Consider the following 24,592-nt stretch of genomic DNA (forward strand, 5'->3'; position numbering starts at 1 on the left):
AAACCCCATCCTGGTGACAATTTGCATAATATGTTAATGCTGATATGCATCCAGACATCTGGATGGCATTTTAATATCTCATTCTCATTCAGACAAGTAGGAACTACACAGATGGGAGAGACAATTTTAAGAGCATTGTTGTAAACAAATAAGGCAGCCAGGAAATCAAACACGCTCCACGATGGGCTTTGTGGCTGAGGATGGGCTCGTGACATGTTGTGACTGCAGGAGAGAGCTGCCTGCTCCACTCCCTGCTGCACCAGGAGGTGAATGCAGGACTGGAAATGGAGATTTGGGATCATTTCATGGCAAGTTCCCTTCCCAGCCTGTGGTAGTACCAGTTGTGGGTTTTTCTGGGTCTGGATTGAAGGCACCTGAGACAGTAATTCATGTTTGGCCTCAGGTGTTTGTTATTTTTTATCAGTAAAGCAGTCTCACTGCTGGGAGTTGGGCAGCAAGGCACAAAATGCCCAACAATCTCTTGGTACAAGGTTTTTTAAGACTAAACTCTCCAATGAAGAGCTGACACCTGGATTATTTTCCCCTTTAACCCAGTAACTGATCCCACAGAGCTGCAGTGGGGACTTTCCTGCCCAATTACAAATTCCACCCAAACCCATGGAGAAGAAGGAAGAAGAAACATGAAGGAGCCCAGGACAACACCCTGTGCCCTCCATCTTGCTTCCCTCCACAACACACTAAAAACCCCAAACCCTCAATTTCTCACCCAGTGACACACCCACACTGCTCTCTATAATCTATTTCACACTTTTGTGCATTCCAGTCTATCCTGAAGTCTGGGAAACTTTCTCCATGGATGAGGGTCAGAGTCAGTGCTGCCCTGGGGGTCAGGGCACCCAGAACAGACACAGAAATATTCCCTGTGCCCTGGGTTTGCACAATTTCATGGCAAGTCCCCTTCCCAACCCAACCAAAGTGGCACCTCAGATGATCCTCAATCCCATGGAATTATCTGGGGCTCTGCTGTGGGCAGACTGTGGGGTTTGGTTTATCTTATTTTCAATCAGCAACAGAAACAGCAACAATCCTGATTGCTCCAGGCAGGAGACCTGCAAATGGAGCTCTCCTGCCCCACATCATCAGGTGCCTCCTGGGAGTGATTTGCTCCTGCTGTTAAAATTCATCTCCATGGAGGCCTGGGCAACTCCCTGCAGCCCCCTTTACTCTGCTGCTTGTTTGCAGCTCCTCACAGCAGTGCAATGGCTCTCAGCTCCAGCACACACAGCCAGGGCTGGTATTTTGGGTGTCTGCTCCAGCTGTTTGTGCCAGAGCCAGGAGCAGCCTCTGCTGCAGGTGGAGTTGGCAGCTCAGCAGATGCTGCACACTGGTGCCTCTCTGGATTGCACCCAAAGCCACAAAATCAGAGTGTTCCCAAGAATCTGAGCCCCACAGGGATCTCCCCAGCCCAGCTCCTGACCCTGCACAGGCCAGCCCCAAGAATTGCTCCTGGCTTTCCCAAATAACACCACAAACTGATTGTTTTCCCCTTCACCTCTCAGCAGCCATGCCTACAGATCCCACACAACTAAATTCACAGGAATTTTCAGGAATTCAGCTATGTTCATGTGATAAAAGAGTCCAGGATTCTTCTTTCATCTTCTGGAACACAGGTAAAAAAGCTGGAATTTAAATTCTACCCCTTCACTATGGAATTGGACAGGGTTCTGAGCAGCCTGGTCTAGTGGAGGGTGTCCCTGCTCATGGTCTTTAAAGGTCCCTTCCAACCCAATTCTATCATTTTAATTATAAATAAATGAAAATATGAGAAAAGCTGTTATTCTGCATGACCAAAATAGGTATCTAAGCCTTTACTGGAATATTTCAGGTAGGAAATATCCATGAGTTATTCAGGAAACCAGTTAAAAATTTGTGCCTGGTTTAGTCTGGGTAACTGAAGACCAGGGCACTCTCTTGAATAAAAGAAAATGTGATTAGAAGCTGAAAGACATGGGTGGGAATGACCTCAGAAAGAAGTTTAGCAAGGGAACTTGTAAAAACAGCAATTCCTAAAATAATTCTGCTTTTCCTCTGGCCTCAAAGCTGCAGATTTGCACGTGGCAAATGCCAAGGAGAGGTGGAAGACAACTCACAGCAATGAGAGCCAGAGGCAATGGGACACAGAGAAAGGCTTTAATTCATGCTCAAACCCAGGAATGAAAACAAGACTGCAGCATGAAATAAAAGTGGACAGGAGCCTCTCAGAGGGAACGGTGAATAAACCAATTTTCCTTCACTATTCCAACCTGTTCCCTGTGCTGTAATGACCCCAGGGGACCATTCCCATCAGCCTGTGGATGATTTCCACCACTGGATTTTCCTTTGCCCATGAGAGAAGTTTCTCTCATGCTCTGTCTCTCTTCTCCTTTTTTTCTGAGCCCAGATTTGGGTGCTGTGGCCAAGCTGTGAGCCAGGGAGCAGCAGATTGAAGCTGGCACCAGGATTGGGATCAGGAGCAGAACTGGAAGTTGGAATCTGGGCCAGGAAGTCTTCTCATGCAGCTTTGATAACTTTAAGTGCTGCATCTTAAGTTTGCCTTAAAATAAAATAAAAAAGTCAATAAAACTTTAATCCTAAGCATGCTAACATTGACAAATTTAGTTGAAAGAGGGATAAAAATAGTCATTTAACTTTTAGTGAGATTGCAAACAGCATTTGCTCTCCAAGAGGATTCTGTACTTTGTTCACACAGCTGGATTTTTGTGATGGCTGGGGCAGGCTTCAAGAAAATCATGATCCAATTGTTCCTCCTTCAAGCCTGGTGATGATGGAGCTATTGTGGCAACCTGAATGTCTGGGAAAAAAAACATTAATAACAAATGATTATCTGATCACAGAGTGCTGGAAAGCAGGGAAACGATTAAATGATGGTGGGAATAGTCAGAAAACAGGAGACAGAGGTTTTAAAAGCAGAGATTTGTTTGTTTAAGGCAGCTGGGGCTGGGGTGTTCCTCACCAGGGTTAGCAGGTCGTGCTCATTCCATCATCACTCCTCCACCTTCCCTCCTTGGAATTTCCCCCCTCCCAGAACTGAGGAAGAAGCTCAGAGAACCCAAAGTTATTTTTGAAGTCAATAATTTTCCCAACTATCTCTTCCTGCACCTCAGCATCCCCCAGAAACCAGCATTTTTATGGGATTGCAGGAGCTCTGGGGAAAGCTTTCCATAAAATATGTATAAATTCAGTGTACACACCCAGCAAAAGGAGAACAGATATATCACAGCAGATCACATTTTTGTGCCATCTTTGGAGAGAAAATATAGATCAATTGATTCTAAACTGTTTTCTGGGACTGGAACAGCACGAAAAGCACTGGGTGACTGATGCTGACCACAGGAAGAGTTACTGCCTAGTGAGTTTTCTCCATTTGGATCTGTAACACACAATTCCACCTTGAATGAAATCAAATTTGTTGTCTCCTATTCTTTCCCAACAAGTGAACACCAGAAAAGCAGCTCCAGCTCAGTCAGTCAAACCTCAGCCACATCCAAACCCTCCAGCTGAAAATTTACAACTTCTGTGTGAAGAATGTGATGTCTTGTTCCTCAAGCCTGTTCCCAAAGCCAATGTCTTTTCAAAAACATTTGAAATTTCTCCAAAACAATGAAGCTGCTCGTCCAGGCTGCATGATTAAATTGGAGGATTGGGAAGCAAGTGAACACAGAGCATTAAAGCAGCCAGTACTGATCTGCACTCTGAGCATAATCCCTGCTGCTGGAAGAGGTGGAGAGGAGCAATCTCAGTGCCTGGAGATGACTTCAAGCTGCTCTGAGTTTGTGCAGCCCTGGTTTGGTGGCAGAAGATCAGCTGGTAAATTGAGGGATCATGAGGGCTAATCTTATAAAGGATTTTTTAAAATATTCTCAGGAGTTTGGGTGCCTTGATTTCTGTAAAGAAGCTGTCAGTGCAGGTTTGTCCCACAGAAAACTTCCTAGCAGTGATTTCAAAACCTACATTGTTAAAAAGAGGTTTAATTAAAATGAAAGGGGCTCCTTTCAAGTTCTTCCAGGCTTCAGCTGCTTACCTTAATCAATTAAAAAAAAAGAGAGAAAAGGTGGGATTGTCTCCTCCAACAGATCTTTTGGAATTGCTCCAAAACTGTGCAAATTGAGACTTAGGACAGTTCTTCATTCTAAGCAAGATAATAAAATTTCACAGAAATAAAAGCATCCCATTGTGTGCAGAGCTGGATGAAGGCAAAAAAGCATCAAAATGCTCAATTTCTCTCCCTGCCTTGAGCAAAGCTCTCAGAAATTCTGGGGGATAAAACCAGGAAAGGCTTTGCAGCAAAGGACCAGGGGGAAAATGGAAGTGAGAGGGAAGGGATGGACTTTCCTCAGGGATTTAATTGTGCTGTTGACTGTGTCTCTCTCCAGAATCCCATCTCCAGCCTTCTGATGGTGCTGAACCCCCTTGGGCTCTCTCAAAATTGTTTAGTTTGGTTTTTTACAAAGCCAGAGATGACAACACTTCCCCACCAATCTGCTTTCCATGCGTTCTTGGATTTCAGTGTGGAAAATCCTTGCTTTTTACAGAGAAGTTGACCAGAATAGAGACAAAGGCAAAGCCCTGGAGCTCCAGGGAAAGGGGATCTGATTCTGCTAATCCTCAGTAATTCCCTTGTTTTCTTGTGGACCATGTGGCAAAAGTCCTGCTGCTCTTTTCTCCTCTGTCATTTGTGTTATTAAAATTCCCTTCCACCCTCGATCTCCACGCAAAATAATCTGTGTCCTAAAATGGAACCAACTCAGCAAACTCATCCTGAAAGAACAAGGAACACTCCTCAGCAATTTGCATCCAAATTGTGGATAAAAACGGGGGATTCATCCTCTGTCCCTCCAGCTGGCAGGAGAGAGGCAAGGCTTTGTTTTTATCTCTGTATTATGTACAGTATTCATAATTGAAATGGTAATTTTGAATGTTCTTGGCTGGTTTTTGTTCCGTGAGATCCATTTCACCCTCCTGCCTTGGGAGGGGGATATCTTAATCATATTTATAGCATTTATAAAAGTCATTCAAACCTTCTATTTTATGAGATCTGAGGCATGTAGAGAATTTCTACTGAGAATCATCTTTCCCCCCCCCCCCCACCCTAACAGGAGAAAGGACTGCATTAAATTATCTGAAATTTAAATGCATTAGCTGCTAGCCAGGGCGAATTTTCATATAAATTAATATTGTTATTGTATTTTAATAAAGCCACGGCATTTATGGAATTATGCAGACATCAATTACTTGGAGGTATCTTGGAACAATTATTGACTTCACGCATCAGCTATTCCCTCCCTTCCAAACCAGTTGCACTCTTCAGGAACACCATCCATCAACAAACCATAAAACCACATTTTCAAAGCCATCACTGATAGAAAAAGCCCCCTGAGCCCACGACATCCTAATGTGTGGCTGTGTAATTAAAATTTTGACATGTGCAAGGAGTTGTAAGATAGATAAAAGAGGCTGGGTTGTAAATAGAAGTTGAAAGGCTCCCAGCAGATGGTTGGTTTGTGGCAGAGCCAAGAGATGACAAACAGATGGTTTAGGTGTGAAGGACAGGCTGGCAGAGCTGGGCGTGCAACGGGAGACAGCTCTGTGGAGTTCTGCTGGGAGAGGAGGTTAAACATTTCCCATGTTTCTATTTGCACTCACAGCAACGTGTCAGTGGGAAAAGGCCAGCCATACAGCCTAAGAATAATAAAAATAATAATCAGGATCCACTCATTCCAGACAGGCTTCAGGGAGGCAAAATCTGTTCGAGCTGCAGCTCTCACTTGAGTGAGAACACAGCCACTGCCACTCCAAGTCCTGTGTGTGGGCTCAGCTGGCTTAATTCAAACAGAAATATTCAAAAATTGGGGCAAAATCAGATTGCTGATATTTACAGGTGCCTGAAAAAGCAGATTTAGTCACACTGTAAATGAACTGGAGCTTGCAGGCTCCTTGCTTGTCTCTAAGTGTTAAGTGTGTGATGAGTGAGTTCAGCTCAAATTTAGGTGATTCTGCACCAAAATCATGGCCAAAAGGAATCTCCTCTGGGCAGAAAGATCAAATCAAATATTCCTTTTTTTTTTAAACAATGGCAAATCTGAAATCACAATCAAATTAAAATTACAATGCTGTTAATCCTATCCTTGAGTTTAGTTCCCTGTTACGTTTTGAGTCTCAGATTTGTCAGACAAGCTCTGCATCAGCAGCTACAAAACAGAATAATTTCTGCACAATAATGGGCAAAATCAAATTTCCTAAGAACAACAAGGGTGCAGGGTTAGGGTCAGGGTGTAAAATACAGGCTGCTCTTTGACCAGATTCTGTGTGAAATTTTGATCCATGTAGTAAAAGGGAGATATCTATAAAAAACAGTCAAGCAATATTTATTCTTCCCTCTTACTAGAAAAAGCTATTTACATTTGAGCCAGCATTTCTGTTCCTGAGAAGTGAATTTCTGCAAAGCAACTGTTACATGGGAAGCATTTTTTAAGCCTAAGTTTTAACTCACAAAAACCTGATATAATTGTGAGTTTTGTGTAGGTTTTACTCAATATTAATAAGAAATTGTAGTTTTACTAGAAGTGGAACACTGGAGTGCTGATAAAACTGCTGCATTCTAGAAAGGCTGGGAGTTTTTTCCCAAAACTGTTTGGAAGACTGGAACAATCTGTTGCTCCAAGAATCAAACCAAGGTGTCCTGTAGTGAATATTCCTGAAAGCATCACCTGCTCATCTTTGAGGAGCTCCCACAAACTGGTGGAAGACAATTCATGAAGATAATTCGTGGTTTCCTGCCTTACCAAGCCCAGTTGTTCTAAGCCTGACCTGGGAAGGAGGTGCCTTGGGAAGTTCAGGTTTGGATTTTATCCCTGGTCACAAACTGGTGAAAGATAATTGATTAAAATAATTTGTGGCTTTTTCTGCCTTAGGAAAGTTGCCCCAAGCCTTCCCTGGGAAGGAGGTGCTTTGGGAAGTGCAGGTTTGGATTTTATCCCTGGCCACAAACTGGTGAAAGATAATTGATTAAAATAATTTGTGGCTTTTTCTGCCTTAGGAAAGTTGCTCCAAGCCTTCCCTGGGAAGGAGGAGCCTTGGGAAGTTCAGGTTTGGATTTTCTCCGTGGCCACAAATTGGTGGAAGATAATTGATTAAAATAATTCCCATTTTTCTGCCATAGGAGAGTTGCCCCAAGCCTGCCCTGGGAAGGAGGAGCCTTGGGAGCTGCAGGTTTGGGTTTTATCTCTGCTTTAACTCCATCTGCATTCATTCTGCTGGCTGAATGATCTGCTCAGTGCCTGCCAAGCTCCCTCTCCTTGCTCTTTTGGGGCTGGCTGTGCCTGGTGGCTCCTGGCTCAGCACTCCCCAGGCTGTCCCAGCTGTCACCACTCCTCAGGGTGACAATCCCTGCTCCTGCCAGCTTCTCCTGATGCTCCCACTCCAAGCCCAGCCCTCCATCCCTCTGGCACTGCAATCAAGCAGCATCACCCCCATCACTGATCCACACTTTTTTCCCAGCATGTTGGCACATTTATCTTCTTTTTCTGCCTGGAGAGGAGCTGGGTATTGGGGCTATAAATTATTCTCAGGATTAACTTATTTGACCTACTCTTTTTTTTTTTTTTTGCTAATTTTTTTATTTTAGCTAAATTTTGACTGTCCATTGAAGTGTTTTCATTTTTTTTATCCCACTCCTGTATCCCTCGTTGTTCTCCTTGATTTTTTCTCTCTGCCAGGTCTCACTGTCCAAAGGAGGTGATTTTTAGCAGCACTGTTTGTGCTCTGACAGCTGAGGCTGTGTCACAAAAATATTACAAACTACATCCTTCACAAGTTTCCAGGAGCCATAAACACTTGCTCTAAAAATCTGTGTAAGATTTTGTTGAGGATATTATTTCTATAAATCTGGATGATATCTACATAAATACTCATTAATAATGTGCAAATAAAATATATTGATATATTCTCAAGGCCTAATAGAAACCACAGAAGCACAAATGTCTCACAGAAATAACAGAAGCACATAATAAATGTGAGGACAGACTGGTCTTATTTTTATGAGGGGATTGTTCTCATGTAAAAATAATATCTGAATATCAAACAGCCAGACCTATTTGGGGATATGTATTTTTCCAATGTATTTAAAGCACTAAAATTATATTAAGATATAATATATATTTATTATAATTATATATTTAGATCTAACTGGTTCTCAAAACTAAAAAGTAAAAAGCTCAGCTCTGTCCCTGTCTCTAAACTTTCAAAATTACCTTAAAATAATCCCTATGACACTAAACCCCCAAAAATCCCTTAAGGCACTACCCAGCACACCCCTGCTCTCTGGGAGGAGCAGGGAGATGCTGAAGGGATTTCCCAAGGCAGATCTGATCTTTTCTCTCTGCTTCCACCAGGACCATGGTGCATTTTGGGTTCTCTGTTCTCCCCTGAGGATAAAACCCTGGAGCTCACTTACCCTGGAGTCAATGATTTCTCCAGATGACTTCACATTTAAAGGGTCCTGGGTGAGACCAGAATCTGACCCATAATTTGGTTTTTTTTAAGTTTTAAGGTTTTTTTGCAGCATCATCCACCTTACTCACCCATCAACAATCACACTTTAAAGGATGATTTCCTATCAATGACCTATGGAAACTGGGCCCTTCAAACAATAAAAAAAGACCCCAATGGGAACAACACCTGCCCCCATCCAGCCCTTTGTCTGCCTTAGAGAAGGGCTGGAGTGATGAGGAGGTTAAAGGAGAGATCATTTTTAATTTTCACACTTCCCAATTGAGTGGCTCCATGAATCACCATTTATTGGGAGCCCAACCATGGAAGAAGTGACAAAACATCCTTTGACTTCCACAGATCTTCTCCTGAACACTTCCTGAAAGTGCAATACTGGCTTTTATCAACCTTTATAATTATAAATTTGTTTTTCTTGGGCATGAAAAACAACCAACTGTCCTTAGGGTGCAAAATTCCCATGGCTACCTCAGGTTTTCCTATGGACAATCCCTTAGGCAGCATCCCAGCCCTACAAACAATGAACTGAGCATTTTCCTGACAATAAAACCTGCTGGAATGCCAGAAAAGAATAATTTCTCTGCCAGCTGATGTTCCTTTACTCACCTGATGCAGATCCAAAGGCAAAGTGACGTGGCCAGTGATGGAGGGAGGTGCTGCAGGGTCCCAGCCTGTGGGGAGGAGCTGGAAGGGACAGAAAATTGTCTGGGGTGTGTGGCAGGGAGCCCCCTGGGCAGAGAGGATGTGGGAAATACAGGGGGTGTGAAATGTAGGGGGTGTAAAATACAAAGGGTGTAACATACAGGGTGTAAAATGTAGGGGGTGTAAAATGCAGGGTGTGTAAAGTACAGGGTGTGTAAAATACAGAGGGTTTAAAATACAGGGTGTGTAAAATACAGAGGGTGTAAAATACAAAGGGTGTAAAATACAGGGTGTGTAAAATAAAGAGGGTGTAAAATACAAAGGGTGTAAAATACAGCGTGAGTAAAATGTAGGTGATGTAAAATGTAGGGTGTGTAAAATGCAGGGTGTGTAAAATACAGAGGGTGTAAAATACAAAGGGTGTAAAATACAGCGTGAGTAAAATGTAGGTGATGTAAAATGTAGGGTGTGTAAAATGCAGGGTGTGTAAAATACAGAGGGTGTAAAATGTAGGGTGTGTAAAATGCAGGGTGTGTAAAATACAGAGGGTGTAAAATGTAGGGTGTGTAAAATGTAGGGTGTGTAAAGTACAGGGTGTGTAAAGTACAGGGTGTAAAACACAGAGGGTGTAAAATACTGGGTGCATAAAATACAGGGGATGTAAAAGGTAAGGTGTGTAAAATGTAGGGTGTAAAATACAAAGAGTGTAAAATACGGAGGGTGTAAAATGTAGGGGGTGTAAAATACAGGGGGTGTAAAATGTAGGGTGTGTAAAGTACAGGGTGTAAAACACAGAGGGTGTAAAATACTGGGTGCATAAAATACAGGGGATGTAAAAGGTAAGGTGTGTAAAATGTAGGGTGTAAAATACAAAGAGTGTAAAATACGGAGGGTGTAAAATGTAGGGGGTGTAAAATACAGGGGGTGTAAAGTAGAGGGGGTGTAAAACACAGGGTGTGTAAAATACAGAGGGTGTAGAATGTAGGGTGTATGAAGTGTAGGGTGTGTAAAGTACAGGGTGTGTAAAATAAAGGGTGTGTAAAATAAAGGGTGTGTAAAATACAGGGTGTGTAAAGTACAGGGTGTAAAATATTGGGTGCATGAAATACAGGGGATTTAAAAGGTAAGGTGTGTAAAACACAGGGGGTGTAAAATACAGGGGGTGTAAAATACAGGGTGTGTAGAATGTAGGGTGCGGGAAGTGTAAGGTGTGTAAAGTAGAGGGTGTGTAAAATACAGGGGGTGTAAAATACAGAGGGTGTAAAATACAGGATGTGTAAAATACAGGGTGTGTAAAATAGCAGGTGTGTAAAACACAGGGTGTGCATAATGTAACAGAAGGTGTGTATCAGACACAGAAAGGAGCTGAAAAAATTGGGATTTGGGGAATTATCCCACTTCATTTGGGAGGGAAAGCCACAAAACCAGAGGGGGAGCCCCAGCTGATCCCCTGCAGCACCTCACCTCTTCTGGGTCTTCTCCAGCCCCAGCCCCTCATCCAAAGCTCCAGTCCCATCTGCAGCCTGGCAGAGCTGCCTCAAAGGATCCACTTTTCTGACCTTGCTCAGCTCTGCTGCTCTGTGCTTGGCCTTCTCCAGAACTGTGCTGTGAAATTGTACAAAACATTTATATCTGAACATATGTACAGGTCATTGTAAATGTATCTATGTAAAAATATGTGTATGCAGGTTGAGATTGCAAATCCAGATTGAACCAAACCCAGTGTGTTCTAAAAGGGAACAGAAGCTTTAGGCAAATGAAGGTTAAAGAGATCAGGCTGTCAATGAAATAGAAAAGCTCTTGTTAAAAAGCAAATAAAACATCACTAAGCACAACCAGTGTGATCTGGTTTCTGATACATCATTTTAAAAATATTTATAATATTAAAAATTATTTTAAAAATAAGGAGGAAGCAGAACAACTTGTAGTGCTGACACTGAAACAAATGGAATCAGCCAACCCTCCTCAGAGCAGAAACACAGCATGGAGAGAGGTTGTTTGACCATTCCATTTGTTGACAAATTTATCAAGATCAAGATGATTAGGCTGAGGAAGATGAGATTTACAAGAAAAAGGGACAGTAACATGGAAAAACAGAGGTGAAGGGTTTTATTTGAACTGAGAAATTGCATTTATTACTTAAATACAATCATCACCAATTGCCTGGACACCAGAAGCAGCCTGGAAAGATGAGATTTAAAAGGAACTTAAACATGAAGCTGAGAGAAGATCAGCACAAGGGCAATGAAAACCAGCCCAGAATGCTGTAAATTCAAAGAACAGGTTTGGATGGGATATTGAGAAAAATCCTTCCCTGTGAGGGGCTGGGATGGAATTCCCAGAGCAGCTGGGGCTGCCCTGGATCCCTGGCAGTGCCCAAGGCCAGGCTGGACAGGGCTGGGAGCACCTGGGACAGTGGGAGGTGTCCCTGCCATGGCAGGGGTGGGATGAGATGAATTTCAGGTCCCTCCCAACCCAAAGTGCCAGTGCCATGAACACCTCCCTGTGCCACGGCACCAGCAGCAGCAACATCCTCAAAATACCCCGAGGCTGCATAATTTATGAATTAAATAATAGATAATGGCTGGAAATGCAGACTCAGAAAATGTCCTTTCATCCTTACTCAGAGTTTGGGGCACACACACACTCAGATGTTCACACCTGGGGATAGAAAAGCATTTTTCTGTTGGTAGGAGTTTTCTGTCTCCTCTGACAGCATGAAAAACCAAAATAATTCAGCATCAGGTTGGAGTAGATCTGTTGTGAGCAGCAATGCATCTGGGGCTGTGATAACATAAACAATCCCCAGCAAAATTTTATTTCTCCAGAGCATCTCCCTGTTCAAGCTGCTTTTCCTTATCCTTCAAGGCTAGGGCCTACATTCATCTGGAGGTAACTCCTCTAACTCCACAGCACATTTCTGAACCTCACTCCAAAGCCAGGGCTCCTCTGAGGTATTGAGCCTCTGTCACCCCCAGTACTGAGGTTACCCATCAAGTGATTAAAGCAGTTTAATTCCAGCTGCAGCAGGAAAAACACAGCACCCACTCTGGGAGATCAGGAACAATCCCAGGTGGGTTTCACAGGTCAGAACTGGGCTGAAGTGTTGCTAATTAAAAGGCAGCTGATGGAAAAGGAGCTTCAAATATTGTTCCTAATGCTATGAAAAGAATGTTGGTTGGTTCTTCCTTGCACTAAGGAGATTTAGCTCTCATTTCATTTGAATGTATTAAAAATCCTCCATTAATCTGATTTACCTGAGTTCCTTTAGCTTTGGACACTGAACGTGCTTCAAGATGGGAAGAGACAAATCAAGAACAACCAATTTGCTCTCAGCAATCAGCAGCTGCTTTCATCCTGAAAAACTCTGAAACCAGGGAACACAAAGTCCCTGAACATCCCATACACAACCCATGACTTTCTGACTTAATTTTGCCACACCCAAGAGCTGGAAGAACAACCCCTGTGCAGAACTGAGCCTTGAGGTGAACTTAACTCCCGTGCTGGACCCACCTGCAGTGAAACCCTGGGTCTGCTGGAACATTTCACCTGCCAAGAAAGGTAATTCCAGCATGGAGCACCCCAACACCACGGAAAAGACAGAAATTTGACTTCCCTCTAATTTCTGTGGAGCTGCAACTTTAGTGTTGGTTTATTTGTTTTTGTTTTGTTTTTTTTCAGCTGCTCGAGTCCTCGAGTGCACCTAAGAGCTCAGATTTACCAAATCTTGTTTCTAGGAGCAATCTAGAAAAAATATCCCTCATTTTGGGCTAATCTCTTGAATTTTCTGTCTCCCTTCATGTTTTGTGGAGGGTGACCACTCAGTTATTTGTAACCCCATCAAGCAACTCTAATTTAGTAATGATCCCCCCTGCTCCAGCTTGTTACATTCTGGATTTGGCCATCCTTAATTAGTTTCCTTATTGCAACCACCAGAATTATTCATGTGCTTATCTGTGTGTCTGAGCATTTGGCTGTTCAGAAACTTGTTTTTAAAATGCTAACCGACAGCTGGAGTTAATGTTACGTGAAAAATATTAATTCAACTGATATTTTCAGTAACTCTTCACCTCCTGAGTTTCTGCATTTGGATTGGGATCATCCAGGCTTGGCTTTTTAAGTGCAAGCTACTCTAATAAAAAAGACAAAAAGTGAATTACTCAACAATGACATATGAATATGTAAGTGTCTACATTTATAAATATACATATTTGCAAGCTGTTTTTAATAGGCAGTGGAAAGCTGGAATTTGCTACAGAAACCTTTGCTGTAGAAACCTTTTCCAGGAGGACAGATGTGTTAAAATTCATTCAAGAAATCTTGCTGACAACTTCAGAGAATTCTATTGCTGCTTCTATTTTGGGCTGGTTTGTGAAGGATTTATCAGGGTTGTGAAAAGCTAAAGGATGGTGTTGTGCATTGTGTGGGGACAGAATGAATTCAGCCTTCCTGCTGCCATTCAGGCTTGTGCAGAATGCTACAGAATATTTCAGCTTCAGGATGGGATGCTGCTTAGCAGGCAGCACCTAAATTCTGTTTAAAGAATGAAAAAAAAGTTGTGTCTTTGAATGAAAGAGGTGGAAGTAAAATTATAATTAATGTTATTAATATCTCTAATATGTCATGGCAAAAAAATGCCTGTTTGGTAATAAACATCACTTGTGCCTCTGGATTAAAAAAATAATCTCAGAAAATAGGAAAGAAATAGAATAATAGAATCCCAAAATGGTTTGGGTTGGAAGGGACCTTAAAGCCCATCCTATTCCAACTATCCCTCCTATTCCAACTCCCAGGGACACCTTCCACTGTCCCAGGGGGCTCCAAGCCCTGTCCAGCCTGGCCTTGGGCACTTCCAGGGATCCAGGGGCAGCCCCAGGGAGGAATTCTTCCCTAAGAAACTCCATTTTTCACAGGACAGAGCTGGGCTGGAGGTGCAAGCTCCCCAGGCTGCCCCTGCAGGAGCCTGACTGCACCAGAGTCAGCCTGGCTGGGGGTGAGGCTGTGCAGGAGAAAACGATCCAGGTTATTGCAGTTCCCTCAACAAAGCCCTCCCAGAGAAAGAAATAAACCCAAACAGCACAAAACCAACTCTTCCTCCCCAAACCCCAAAAGAAAGCAACAACAGGGCTAAAATCTTATCATCTTTTATAACTCACAATAATTACATTTATGATTGGCTTGCTTTAATCTTCTTTAGACACACTAGGAAAACATTTTCTTTTCCAAGTGAACAGAACCCGGAGTTTTAGATGACTTGTATTTATGACAGGAATTGTGTGATGTGATGTGCCAGCAGGAGACAGGATGTGCCAGCCCAGGAGATCTTTTCCCTCCTCTATTTCCCCTTCAGTGTTCCTGTGTTCCTACTTAGGAGCTGCTATAATAAAAGCAGTGGTCATAACGTGCAATATACTTTTCCAGATTACTTAAATAGTGCCAAAAAGATAACCAATGAATGATCATAATAAAATACATGTAAAGGGGATCACAAATCTCACTGATGCAGAACAGGAAGAATTTATTATCCAAGTGCTGCTAATGACTTTCTGCCTGCCCCTTTGAAGATGGCTCTGAGCTTAGCCCTTTCCCTTGGAAATCCAATTCATAAGTGCACAAGCAGTACAAAATTCCAGTAGGAAATAAACCACTTTTGTTCCAAGGTATTACAGCACGTTAATGCTGTTTGTTAGAACATAAACTGCCAGAAACACCCAAATCCAAACAGGGGGTGACCTCAGGGTGGGGCTTTAGGAGGTCCTGGGGTTAAAGCCAAAGCTCAGCTCACACACAGCTCAGGTTAGGACAAAGCAGACCCAGATGAAATTCCTGCTGCAGTCCAAGTGCTGCTCCTGGGAGCAGAGCATCCCTTCCCTGCACAGGGACAGGAGCGACATGCTGAGCACAGCCCAGGGCAGGGGCTGAGGCCTGGCAGCAGGGCTGTGCCATCCAGCAGCTGCTGAGAAGGGATCATTTTTCCTGGCAGCTCTCTCCAAAGCCTTTCTCCAAGTGCCTGCTCCTCGTGACTGCCTCTGCTCCCGTTCCCCTCGGAGTGCTCCTCTCCAGCACACTCAACTGATCTGCTCTGCCTGGAGGGGGAGAGAAAGCTGCTGAATCCCTAAATATTGCCACAAAAACATAAATACCTGGCTGGTAACTGACTCTGGAAATAACTGGAAGTCTCCTTAGATGATCCAAATCCATAGCTCTGCTGAACACTCCTGCTCCCTGCAGCTGGAAAAGGTTTCTTGTGCCACCCTGCACTGCCAGGACAGATTTTGCTGCCTTGCAGCAAGAGCTGCTCACTCCCTTTTCCCCTTCTCCTTTTTTAAAGGAAACCAACCAATCTTAGAGAGCCAGAAGAGGAAACAATAGAGGTTTATGAGTGAGAGAAGAATGGGGAGCTCAGAATTCCAGAGAATCTCAGAATGGGATTGGTTTGGAAGAGGCATAAAAAATGACTCATGGCAGGGACACCTCCCACTGTCCCAGGTGCTCCCAGCCCTGTCCAGCCTGGCCTTGGGCACTGCCAGGGATCCAGGGGCAGCCCCAGCTGCTCTGGGCACCTGTGCCAGGGTCTGCCCACCCTGCCAGGGAACAATTCCTTCCCAAAATCCCATCTGACCCTGCCCTTTGTCACATGGAAGCCGTGCCCCTTGTCCTTCCCCTGCTGGGGACCCCAGAATCAAACAGTGCCAAAATCCTTCATTACAAATCAGAGTAATTACCTCTGAAAAAAAGAGAAGATTAATTAACCACAGCTCCTGTAGGTCCTGGGGAATGGGAGGTTGTCAAGCCCAGCCCAGTTGCTGAGACAGGCAGTGAAGGATCAGCCACCTGGAACGGCACCACCGGGACGGCTCCGGAGCCGCCACCGCGCCTTCCCTGGGAAACCTCACATCTCTCTCAGCTGCAGCTCCCTCCAAACACGAAAAGGCAAGTGAAAGTGACCTCTGCTGAGCACAAACTTCTTCAATAACCATGGAATCCTCCTCCCCATAGCTCACTTTTAATTGTCATTTCGTATTTTGTTGTGTAATGTGCCTGATAAAGAAGGAATGGCAGCATCACCATCGAGGATGATTGGATTGCTGGAATGAGAGAAAGAGAAAGAAAGAGAAAGAGAAAGAGAAAGAGAAAGAGAAAGAGAAAGAGAAAGAGAAAGAGAAAGAGAAAGAGAAAGAGAAAGAGAAAGAGAAAGAGAAAGAGAAAGAGAAAGAGAAAGAGAAAGAGAAAGAGAAAGAGAAAGAGAAAGAGAAAGGAGGAAATAGCAGGAATTGGCTGATTTGGGATCAATGCTCAAAAATCAATATGGGTCCATAAATGCTGTCTTGATATCTCCATAGCTGTATGATTTATCTCCATTATCAGTGTGTTGATTTATAAGAAAGCAGGTTAAAACTGCCTGTGCTCCTAAAGAAACATTTTCATCCCATCCTTAGCCCTGGACTTCTTTCCCCTTTCCTTTTGAGCTCCAAGATCCCAGCCTGATTTTGCTTCGTTATCTCTCAAGTCACAATCTCTCATTGTGACTTGAGAGATAAAGAAGCAAAATCTGCAACAGGACCTGCCCAGAGCAGCTGGGGCTGCCCTGGATCCCTGGCAGTGCCCAAGGCCAGGCTGGACACTGGGGCTGGAGCACCTGGGACACTGGGAGGTGTCCCTGCCATGGATGATTTCTAAGGTCCTTCCAGCCCAAACCATTCTTGATGGTTTCAAGTTCATGACATTCCTATTCCAGTTTGATGGCAAAAGACCAATTTTTGTGCTTTCAGCTTTGCTCTTTCTTCCATCTCCAGGAATCCAGTGCTGAGGATAAAGAGCAAACACTGCTGCAGTGACTGCTGGCCTCTCCTTCCCAGCCTGCTGTATTTGCTATTCCTGCTCTGTAGCCTGGGAGGAGTTTAGTCCATTATTAAACACAATTCCAGCTCTGTCTTGTCAGGCTTAATGCAGCTGATGCTGCCTTTGAAAGTCAGGGCCCAAGACCAGCACCTGAATGTCTCACTGCTTAAAATCAGACATCTAAATCCCCCTTACACACCCAAATAAGCCAGAGGAGTTCTCAAAATGCTGAGAATCTCTAGCACCCACAGCCCCAGGTGATACCCAGCATCTTTAGAAACAGAGAGCTCTGATTAGTATCAGCAGAGCTGTGAAATGCCTGTACCCCCACTTGAGCATCTTCCTCAGAGAACTCTGTATTTCATCCCCTGAAATGTTTTCATTTCCTAGAATAGCTGTGTTTATTACTTTAATAAACTGAATTAGGAGATATGGTTATTGGTTTCCTAACTAGGCTGAATTAAGTTTCATTAAAAAATAAAATCCAGGATTCTAGTTTATACTTGGTATAAATGCACTTAAAATGTTAGAACAACCATACTCCTTTTCCTTTTAATATGCAGATTAAAAAAAAAAATCCTTCCTGCATTAAACCCAGAGCTACTCTCAACACTTCAAACGGACTAAAATGTAATAAATAAAAATTTTAATTAAAACACCTAGTATATAATATTTCTGGGCTTATTAGGTGTATTCTTTTTTCTGCTGCTGTAGACCCCAGGATAAGATCTGTAAAATATCCTTATTAAACCAGCAGGGTGATGCTCCAAAGATGTCACCTGGTGGTGGCCACAATCCCTTCTGTGGAGTCAGGGCAGTGACAGGGATGTGGCTGCAATGTCCCAGCAGAGATAAACCCAGGGAGGACCAGGATGGAGGCAGAGCCAGGCCTGAGCAGGGATAACCCATCCTGAGCCATCCAAACCCTCCCCCCTCCCTGGGATCACCCCTCCTCACCTGGAGAGCAGCAAAGCTGCTGGAGCAAAGCTTTTTTTGGGGGAAATCACAGGAAGAGAGAGTTCCTCCATTACCTGTAGCCCTCCTGTGAGGTGGCTTGGCTCCCACTGAACTCAGACAGGCAAAGTTCCTCTCAGCTTCTCACCTCCCTCACAGGCCCATCCCAGCTGCATTTATTAATGAATCACTGCCTTTATTAATGAATCACTGCCTTTATTAATGAAGAATCACTGAAGCACCACCTAAGGCTTTTAGCTGCACTTTTGCCCCAGCAAACTGGGGTTCAACTGTCTGAATGAAAAAAAATAATGTGGGTGGACACTGTCCCACAGACAAAACCCCATCAATTCCCATCACAGAAAGAGTTAAAATGCTATTTTAAAAAGCCACAGAACTGCTTTGGACTGTGGGTGGGTTACTGTGGACTAATTTCCACTTGCAAGGTTTTCAAATGACAGATTATCTCCCACAGAAACAATTGTGGAGCTGAGCTGATGTTTCCAGAGCTGAAAAGGTTGGGTTACCTCTAAATATAACAGCAGATTCACTAATGTTCCACTCATGTCATGAAAATTACTGTCTGTTTGTCACAGGGAACTCCTGCAAACTCTTCTTTCACATCCATAATTAAATCACTGCTCTCTCCACTCACCTAATCTGAATATTGCAGGGAAAAGAGAGAAAAGCATTAAAAACACTTTGTGTGACAGAAGTTAACAAAAGAAGAAATCCTGGAAAAGCTTTGAGGGCTTTAAGAAGTCACTAAATGACCAAAACCAGACTTAGTGCTTAGCCTGGGAAGTCAAGCTGTGCCAAAGCCCTGCCTGCAAATGCTGAAGGCTTAATGACACAACTGCTTAATTCTTTGTTTCATTCTTTGTCTCCTGGCAGCCTTTTCTCTTCTCAGCTCTGTGAAGGTGACACACAATGCAGCTTTAGCTAAGCCACCTTCCTGTGAGCCAGGAGAGCCAGCCTGAAAATCAGGCCCAGGAGTTCTGCCAGAGTGCACTTGCACACGGCAGGATGCAGGAAAATTGCTGGTGCTTGTATTTCACATCACATCTCACAACCCTCCTGCACCCCAGTCCAGCCCAAAGCACAGTCCTTCCTCTGCTGGTTTATCAATAGTTAAAAAGGTAATGGACACATCCAAAGTGAATAGTCTGTCAGAGAGTGCAGGTTCAGAAATCAGTGTCTGAAAATGCAGATTTTCCCGGGTGCCTGAGCATCTCCCAGGTGCACTTGGGCAGGCAACATCTCAATCCACATTCCCCAGGTGATATGTGCACAGACAGAGTGCAGTGAATGCCAAGGGAATGAGAAGAACAAAATGCTTTTTTGAGGGATGCTCCACAAGTGAGGCTGTTTCCTCCTCCTGCAGGAGGGCAGGACCAAAGCCCTGCTCCTGGACCAGGGATGGGCATTTCTGCCTCGTCCCTGCTGCTGCCCTGAGCCTTTCCAGGCCTCATTCCTGGAAGAGCATTGATGGAAGTGATCAATAATGCTGAGAGGAGCAGCAGTGACGACTCAAATTCCCATCTCAGGTTTTGGTTTTCTGTTTTTCATGGATGCAACAAGAGAACAGAGCAGGCACCACCAGGCAAGAAAGGAACAGGAAATTAGGAATTACACCAGAAATAAACCAGGATTGCACTGTTGCCTCAAACCACCATCAGTCTTCATGAAGGCAATAATTCAATGGAAATATTGGCCATTGTGGCTCTGTCTTAGAAACAACTCAAGCTCTGCTAGAGACAACTCAGCTGCACTGTCCCCACACACTCACTGCAGAAAGTGTATCCTCATCTACTCTACTGGGAAATCCTGCTAAAATCAACAGGAATTTGGCATAAGGAAATATTACAGCATCTCACATCATCATGTTTGGATTGGATATTAGGAAGAAACCTTTCCCTGTCAGGGTGGGCAGGCCCTGGCACAGGTGCCCAGAGCAGCTGGGGCTGCCCTGGATCCCTGGCGGTGCCCAAGGCCAGGCTGGACACTGGGGCTGGAGCACCTGGGACAGTGGGAGGTGTCCCTGGATGGGACTGGGTGGGCTTTAAGGTCCCTCCTAACCCCAAACCATGCTGGGATCCTGCCCAGAACTGGGGTAAATGGTGAATTATAATAAATACTCTGAGTACCCCTGATCATCAGCTCCATACAAACAGAAGAGTGATTAAATGGGCCAAGGTGCAGCTCACAGGAGCAAAGTCAAGATCAAGGTGCTAGAAAGCAAACTGAGAAAGAAGTGCCAGGTTTTAGATTTGCCATGGCTTGGAGAAGCAGAGCTCCTGATGATGTGATGTGCTCACAGAACTGGCTGGGAGCAGCACGGCACAGAGCCAGGCACACGCTGTAATGAGGAGATGGAGGATGTAAAAATAATTAGTCAGGGTTTATGGAGCCCACCAGTGAAACACAGGGAGCTGTGAAGTTATCAAAGGCTCTGTGCAGGGTGTGATAATAGGAAAATGTGGCGTGGCAGATTCAGAGAGAGAAGTGCAGGCCCTCGTAGCACAGCTAATACAACTTCATTGCAGTTACTCCCAAATTAGTCATTGTAAATGTGGACAAAGCAGCCTATCTGCACTGTGTCAGCACCTGCCTTACTGATCCTATCAACTGCTCCTCCCGTCCCGTTCTTAACAGATTTTGAAACAAAGAATCCTTGAATGGCATCGATGGCACTCAGACACTGGTTCCCCTTCAGGGCTCTGAACCCAAACCCACAGAAGTGGCTTTGCCCACCTTCATCCTTCCCTTCCCTCAGCATTAAAAATATTCTTCCACATTGCCAGTGGTTTTTATCAGCCAAGATCAGAGAATTCTGCACGCTGGGGAGGACTTTTGGAGCCACCTAAAACACAACCACCTCCTGTACTGTATCACCTACAGGTACTGCAGTCACAGAGCACAGCACAGCACCTGCAGGAAGCTTTGGAGCAAACAGCCATCCCAGGGGAAGCTGCAGACTAATTAAAACCAGTGCTACAAAAAGATGCTGCTGTTCTAACATGTGTTAATGTGAGCTGGTGCACGGGAGAGCAATAAAAGAAATGTCAAAGGAAGCAGGAATCGTGGAGGAGCCTGAACTGAGGGAGGCACAAACAAGAGTCTGGGGAAGGAGGGCACAGACTGCAAAACAGAGCTCTCTAAAAATGCAAATATGGGGGAAGGAAGGTGCAGATGGGTCTCTGCCTGGGGGCCAGGGCCTGACCAGTGCTCTTGGAGACAGGGGCTCATTTCAGAATGGGTGTCACTGCCAAATGTGACATTTCATTCACGTATCATCATCATTTAGGACATGCACTCACCTCTCTGCATCCACAGTCCAAGATAACCTTTCCTCCAAGATCCTTGTAGCTGTGCTGGAACAGGAAAGAGGAGACAGATTTCCAGCTCCTTCTGCAATCCCCAAATCCTGCCCCAGTGCTGCTGGTCAGCTGTGTGCCCAGAGGGGCCCTGGAATGCACAATGGACCCCCTGGTCAGCTCGGGGGAGAGGATTTGCTCTGGATCTGGGATCCAGGGCACTGGGCAGGGGATGACCTGAAGGCCTGACTTCATTCCCAGGTCCCATCCATAGCCTGACTGCATTCCCAGGTCCCATCCATGGCCTGACTGCATTCCCATCCATTCCCAGGTCCCATCCATGGCCTGACTGCATTCCCAGGTCCCATCCATGGCCTGACTGCATTCCCAGGTCCCATCCATGGCCTGACTGCATTCCCATCCATTCCCAGTTCCCATCCATGGCCTGACTGCATTCCCATCCACTCCCAGGTCCCATCCATGGCCTGACTGCATTCCCATCTATTCCCAGTTCCCACCCATGGCCTGACTGCATTCCCATCCATTCCCAGGTCCCAGCCATGATGACAGGGAGCAGAGCTGGATCTTTGTTGACACAAAGTCACCTGGGTTCCATCAGTGTCCTGCAAACTGGACCCTGAGGAGAACCCAACCCTCCTCAAAAAGGAACAAAGGATTGGGAGTCCAATTTCCTTTCCTGTGTTCAGCCTCCTGGAAAAATGGCAAAAATTAAAATCCCAAGTGCTGGAAACTGGGCAACAAGAAGTGACTTGGAGAGCTCTGTGAGAAATCCTTCCCCATCTGGTGGGTCTTCAGCTAATTAACTGACATGGTTGCAAATGAGCAGCAGCTAATTGGAGCTCTCTGTTCTGCCTTTCCCTGCTAGGAATGGAATGGATTCCACATGAGCAATGGTTCAACATTTTCCAAGCCATCTTCACTCTGTGCTGGGCCAGCCTCCCAACAACTTGTCCACATCCTCACCTTGGATGGGACTCCAAAGAGCATCACTGGAACTGGGGAGTTGCTGTGGGGAAGCATCAGGCAGATGTGTGCAGGCTCCAGTTCCAAGGATATTTTGGAACACAAGGCACCTGCAGGCAATCTGAGCCCAGCTGAGTCCCAGCCATGACTTCTCCCTGCAGCCAAGAGAACTCTCCGAGCCAGCCCAGGAACTTTGCAGGAGAATTGCAATGTGGAAGAGGTGCTTCTGTGGGTCTCCAGCAGCTAAGGTGTGCCAGATCTTCAAATCTGAGGTCCTAAAAAGTATAAAATAAAAAAAAAAAAAACACTAGGTTTTCCTGCTCCAGCCTGTGCTAGCATTCCTTCCCTGAGCTCTTCCAGCCTCTTTTCCAGTGGGGTTATTTGACATTATTCACCCCCAAACACCAGGAACAGCTTTATAACAGCAAGAAATCCCTAAAATACTCTCCATATCACAGAATTACAGAATGCTTTGGGTTGGAAGGGACCTTAAAGATCACCCAATTCCACCCCCAGCCAGGCACAGGAACACCTTCCACTATTCCAGTCCAACCTTGAACATTTGTCCCATTGTACAGAACCAGTGGAGCAGGTTAAACTGGGACCAGTGGTGTCCCTGTCCCGTTGTGGTCATTGCCCACAGATGGTTTAAACCCCTCAAACACAAAGAAGCAAACAGAAATCCCCTCCCCAAACACCCAGGGGAGCAAAATTATTTACAAAAATACTCAGAGTAACTCGAGAACCACAATGCTCCAAAGATCAGGCAGGTACTGGGGTTAGGCTGGACTGGGAATAACATTCCCCAGGATTTAACTGAGAAGAAAGGATGAACATCGTGTGAACATATCACAGACAGAGGTGTCCTTTAAACCAAGAGCACATCCAGTGGTGGATGCCAGCCCCAGCTGGTTTTAAGGGTTTTGCTCTTTATTGCAATATGGTAAAACAGGGTTAAGCCCACGGAGATTTTCAGCTGGGCTGCAATGAACCCAAAATCTGTGAGGAGATTAATTTCTAATGAAGGTTCTCCCCATTTCTCCACAATATGGAATTTTTAAAATTCTCCTGGCCTTTCCAGTTGTCTGGTCTTTAGTGGATGCTAAAATCCCCACAGATTTCCAGTCCCAAACCATGGCAAGTTCAAGGAGATGGGGATTTTTTTCTATTTTCATCTCAAACTATTAATTCTAGCAGAATTGCATTAAAAGCTGGATTAACTAAGAGGAGTTCTACGTTTCTGAGTTTGGTGTGTGTGTTTATCAAGTTTGGGAATAAGGAAGCATAAATAAAACATCTCCATGGGATACAAATTCATTTCTCTGTCTCAAACACAAGAAATGCAGCTGTGGAATACAAATCATCTCCTAGCCAGAAACATCATTTAATATTTACTACTGCACACTTGGCTCTGTGGATTCAGGGAGGGTGTCTCCCACTTCTTATCTGGGACCTTTTGGGGTCCTGACCTCACAATGTGCCACCACTAAACGGGGCTGGAGCAAAATTTATTTTACCCCATTTCAAACTACGTCAGTTTGGATGTTTCCCACTCTCAGACTTTTAGAAACACCAACAAAAAGGGTTTTGGGTTTTTTTTTTTCATTGTAAGAGATTTGGGAAACAAGCTGGAGGATATTCTTTCACTGTGAGAATGGGAGAATGATCCAGCTGGAAGGAATCTCATGAGTGAGGGCAGAGAGGTGCTGGAATTGCCTCTGCAGAGGCTGCATGGAGGTTCTGGCTTCCCAAAGGGCTGCAGTCATCAAGAGCTTTCAGGAAAAGCAAATTACTCATTTTGATCAAAAAAGTAAGCTCAAGGTTTGAGAAAATGTGAATATACAAAAAACCTGACACAGTGAGGTACCTGCAGGAGCTGGCTAATCACAGGCAGTGGTTTTTAAGTGCTGGTCACCTCTGTCATTCTGTGCACCTGAAAAATGACAGCAAGAGGTAACAACAAACTCACCCTGTGCTCCCAATCTCTGCGTGGGAATGGTGGTGTTTGGCTGAAGGTTGGACTTCATGATCTTGGAGAACTTTTCCAACCTTACTGATTCTGTGATTTGAATGCATTTTGTGTCCTGGTAATGAAATTAACACCATCAAGGGTCCATCTCCCCAGTGGGTCTAAGGAAAAAAACACTGTGGATTTTCAACAGCTTTTCAAAAACTGTTTTAAAGACAGGGAGAGCTCTTGGGAAGAATTTTGATAATCAGGATCCTTCGAACAGGAGGCAGAACCATTTTATAGCTGTGACTTTACCCTCCCTTTCAGCTGGCACCACTCTTCCTTCCAGCATGAAAAACAGGTGCCAAAAGGAGGA

At 44.5% G+C, this 24,592-nt stretch overlaps 1 long non-coding RNA gene across 1 annotated transcript; it reads right to left on the minus strand.

Annotated features, from left to right (window-relative positions):
* Positions 1-2,631: 2,631 nt before the first annotated feature.
* Positions 2,632-24,592, minus strand: LOC132332539 (uncharacterized). Its single transcript, XR_009487923.1, has 6 exons — positions 24,235-24,592; positions 22,266-22,540; positions 21,285-21,338; positions 10,633-10,773; positions 9,133-9,210; positions 2,632-2,812 (listed from the first exon to the last, which is right to left on the minus strand). It is a non-coding gene; the product is annotated as an uncharacterized LOC132332539 (long non-coding RNA).

Source organism: Haemorhous mexicanus, chromosome 11 (assembly GCF_027477595.1).
Source record: "Haemorhous mexicanus isolate bHaeMex1 chromosome 11, bHaeMex1.pri, whole genome shotgun sequence".
Taxonomy (NCBI): Eukaryota; Metazoa; Chordata; class Aves; order Passeriformes; family Fringillidae; genus Haemorhous; species Haemorhous mexicanus.